This window comes from Pteropus vampyrus, unplaced genomic scaffold (genome assembly GCF_000151845.1).
Source record: "Pteropus vampyrus isolate Shadow unplaced genomic scaffold, Pvam_2.0 Scaffold33, whole genome shotgun sequence".
Lineage (NCBI taxonomy): Eukaryota > Metazoa > Chordata > Mammalia > Chiroptera > Pteropodidae > Pteropus > Pteropus vampyrus.
Genome location: NW_011888814.1, coordinates 7,558,563 through 7,563,296, shown reverse-complemented (window position 1 = coordinate 7,563,296; position 4,734 = coordinate 7,558,563).

The window sequence follows — 4,734 nt, the reverse complement described above, 5'->3', positions numbered from 1 at the left end:
ATATATATATATTAGGATCAAAAGATATATATATCATCTGTGCTTAGAAAGAGTGTTAGGTGAATGTGTCAGACTTAGCTCTGGGTTTACCGTCAGCTACAAAAACAAAACAGTCTGGAAAGGAAGTTCCCATCCTGTTTGATTAGTGGGTATGGCAGCTCCATGTCAGGCCCTTTGGGTTACCAGCAGCCCTAGATCTAATATCTGTCCTCCTTTTCCCTAAGCTAGATCCAGCTTGGCAGTCTGGACATGGCCATTGTGGAAAACAATCATCTTTACTTCTACCTCCAAATAGATGGCTGAGTCCCCTCTGTGGTCTGGGAAATTCCTTCTCATTGAGTGACAGGGACCATGGAGAGGACCCTGGTAAAGAGGGCCTTAGAGACAGGCTGGTGACCAATGGATGGGAGCAGAGAAGAGTGTACCCAGTTTGTTTGTTTTAGTTTTGTTCTTTTTGAGAAGGGAAATATTTGAGAGAGAAGAGATAAACTTTGGCCTCTTGTATAGAATAGTTAAGCATAAATTATGTTTGCTTTCAAAAGCCAAACTCAAACAACATATTTTTATATGCTTTTCAAATGAAATAAACTTCAAATTGCTTTTCCAGTCACTTCCAAATTTATACACTTAAATTACTTTTTATATTTTTAAAAATTACAGTAATTTAAGAAACCTTCCAAATTATTATGTGGTATATATTTATAAACAGTCTATCAGAGAACAAAAGAAAAATGGAAACAATTCAAAATGCATTTGATATTCTGAAATAAAACCAACATCTCTTAGGGATGAAAAAAAATTAATGCAGTTGGTTTCAAATGGTAACATAGTATATAGACTCCATCAAAAAGGGTGAAAAAAATACATTCTATTTATTTTCAGCTAGCATGGAATCCGTCCTTATGTCTTTATGACATTGCAACAAGGGTCCCTCACCAAGCTGAACGTGTGGTATAATTCAGTAGCTTCTACTCCTGGTCACTGACTTTCTCTCAACTCTATACTTTTATGCCTGTAGTGTCATAATACTTGCCTTTTCCTATGTAGATGATATATGATTTGACTGGCTGTAGCACTTGTGGGGTAGGTTTTGCCTAAAATAATCAGCATGTATTTCGTAATCAGTACAGCTTTCTGCATTTGCCTTTGCACACATGTCAGTAGTTCCTGACCTTTGCTGAACATCAGGTTCTCCTGACTGATACGTGGCTCCCACTCGTTGATATGTGGTTTAATGGGATGCAACAGGAACACTAGGTTTTAAAAAATTCTCCAGAGGATTCTTATGTGCAGCAAAATTTGGGCACCATGGCACTATACTGTTATTTTAAGGCTCTTAGCATAAACCACTCCCTGACTGAAAAGAAAGCGTTAACCTATGCAAGTCACCGTGCAAGGACACTATGACTTGTAAGCTAAGCAGTAGCATATAAAGGCAAGTAGTAAGAGATGTTCCAATGACATCATTTAGATAATTTTTACTATACTTTTTTTTCTGTTCTTAATTTTATTTAATATCATTATTCTTAGCTCTGAGTAAATGCTTTCCCTTTCTTTTTGGCATTAATATCTGTTACATATTTTTGTAACTTTATCTCTCTGCACTCTGTCATCTCTTGGCAGGTTCTGAATATTAAATTTCTTGCTCTTTTTTTTTAATGAATGAATCTCTGAAGACTCCTATTTATATGCTTTGCTAGACTTACTGTTCACAGGTTTCTTGTGTCCCCAGTTTGAATGTTATATAGGACTAGATGGTCTCAGCAAGCAGGAAGAAAGGTAGTCTTGCCTGGATCCCCAGTTCAAATCAACACCGACCTATTTTACACATACGCCATTGGAAACTAATCTCTAATTTGTTTTTCATTATCATTCCAAGATATTTCCCCATTTCTCCACTGCTGTTCCTCCTTGCCATTAGTTACTTTCCAGGCTTCTCTATTATTGAATAACTATGCAGAGAATTTCCCCAGAGGTATTGGATTGAATTTTTTCAAGATTTAAAAAATGTCCTTGTGTATTAATGAACTGGATACACAGTTTAATGAACTTGGTTGGCCTGTTTTTGTAGCCCTCCCTGTGGCTTTGCCAAGATACTATTTGAAATATGACTAAATATGCATTGAACTTCCTTTTAGAAACTATTAAATAATGTCAGAACCAAAATAACAATAGCCCACATCGCAATTGGCTTTAAATGGAGAGGCTTAAGGCTTTTTATTTTTTCACACACAACTCTGTGTAATGCCAGCATTACTTTTAAGATAATTCAGAAAAAAATTGAAATTACAGAATAATATTTCTTATTTATTTTATTTTTTATTACTCATTAAAATTTTTTAAAGTTTTTAATTAAATTTATTAGGATGACATTTGTTAAAAAAATTATATAGGTTTCAAGTGTACAATTTAATAATATATCATATTGAGAGAGAAATCACGTATAATTATGCTGACATAACTACTGTCAATATTTTGGTATATTTCTTCTTACTCTTTTTTCTACACATATTTATTCAAGTTCTTATAATAAAAATTTTAAACATAGAAAAAACAAAATACTGGCATAAGGAAGACCTATATACCTACCCCCTGGATTCAACAGCTATTAGGGTTTGCAATAACTGATTCATTTTATACCGTCTCTGTATATTTCTGTCTCTTTTTTTGGGAGAGTGAACGATGCCTCTTTACTTTCCCCAAAATAAGACATTCTTTTATATAACAACAGTAGCATTAGCATCAGAATTAATAACTCTCAAATATAACCTAATAGTCTGTATTTAAAATTTGGAATATTTTGTGCCAGAATTTTTGCTTAAATTTTGTGTTATTTCCTTAGGATAAAGTCTCTTTTTTAAAAACCCATGTTAAGCAAGTAACTATGTAGAGGACGTTGGTCAGTGACTGGCTCAAAGGTATATAATGGACTTTAATTAAATGCTGGCTCCCCTCTTTTTAGATCCAATACTCTTCTAGTGCTGTAGTTTGCCTCATGCTACCTTGTATTTTACTTCACTTTTAATATCTATATTCTCGTTCTCAATTTTCTTATAAACCCTTTGAGTTCAGATACTGTGTTTTATTACTCTGTGTATCTTTAGCATTGTTCATTACATTTACTTGTTATAGACTGAAGCGGTATTTGCTGATGGGGTGATTTTATGATATTTTGCCTTATTGTGGCAAATTTGGTAGCCTTAAAGTGATTAGAAATGTCTGTGATTTGAGGGGCTTATGTCTAACAGGGATCATTGAGGTCTGTTCCTCCTCTTAAAAGGCTCCATCATTTTGTGTGTGAAGTATGAGTTTGGAGAGGGTACTGCTAATGTGTTTCTGAAATTACTCTCACGTCCTGGATGAGATACTGTTAACCTTGGTGCTGGTGATTATTTAATGCAAAATCTACTCTGTGTTCTGAAGTATGCTGCTGAGAGGTCTCACGTGTGGACCAGTTAGTGGATAATATGGCTGGATGTCTCTCTTCGGAGTGTGGCAGTATCTACTGGGTATATTTCATTGATAGATGAATCTCCACAAAAGGAGTAAACATTTATCTTGGGATAGCTGTGTTAGGGGAGATAAAAATCTTTATTAACTACCACGATTGTCATTTATTTGGTATTGGTAGACATCAACAATGCCCTCAAACAATTACGTACTTTTTAATGACTTATTTTCAGGAAATGACAACTTATCAGTGCTAACACTTGTTCTTTGAGGAGTCTTTGGTTTTGTTTCAATTGGATTAAAGTTAATATTTAGTTCATCATAATTACTTATAATCTATGAAATAGTCTTTCTTGGTTATACTTCACATATATTATTTTTTTAAAAAGTTCACAGTTAAAAAAATTTTTTGTTAAAAAAATTTTATATTCAGGAATGTTTAGACTTGGAAGTATGACTTATTTTTTTTAATTAAAGAGGCAGATAGACAGAATTATTCTTTTTTGGAGCAAACTATATCTCTGTTACATAGACCACAGAATAAACTATGAAGTGCATAGTTACATTTTTCTTTTTCGTTGTTTTAAAATGAGATAGAATTTCTTTAATAGTTTTCCTATATTGAGGACAGGAATCATGTTTTATTAATAAAATCAAATCTCTAGAAATCAATAGAGTACATACCTGAATACATTTTTTTTGAGTCGAAAAATAAATTTTTCTCTGTTGTTATTGGTAGGGCCTAATCAAAGAACAAAGAGTAGCTCCACTAGTCTCTGAATAACATAAAACCCTTTGCAGTTCTAGTAATACTTCTTTTTAACTTAATTTAAAGAAGTACATTAATTTCTTTGGTACCAACAAAGTAGATATAGTCATTTTTCAAGTTTTTCACAAAACACACACACATACAAATTATGTGAAAACACATCAAAATTAATTAGTTAAAACACCTTCAGTTCTTTATAAGCATTAATTCCACCTCCCCCATGATAACATCTTTATAAAATAAGTATTATATCTTCTGCACATAGGTAGGTAAATTGAAAGGCCATGTCTGCATTGAATGTGTTGAATCATTTAGCGTCGTAAGAGTTTTCTCATTCTTATGTTAGGTCCACAGCATACATATGTTCTTTTGATAGAATACTATTTTTCATTATTATTAATTGTAGTTAGTACAAAATGATTTCTTAATCTTGAGAAATATCAAAAAGATATTCACAAATTGAGATTTCAGAAATAAAACCATACAATATACAAATGATTTTCAACAAAGGTTCC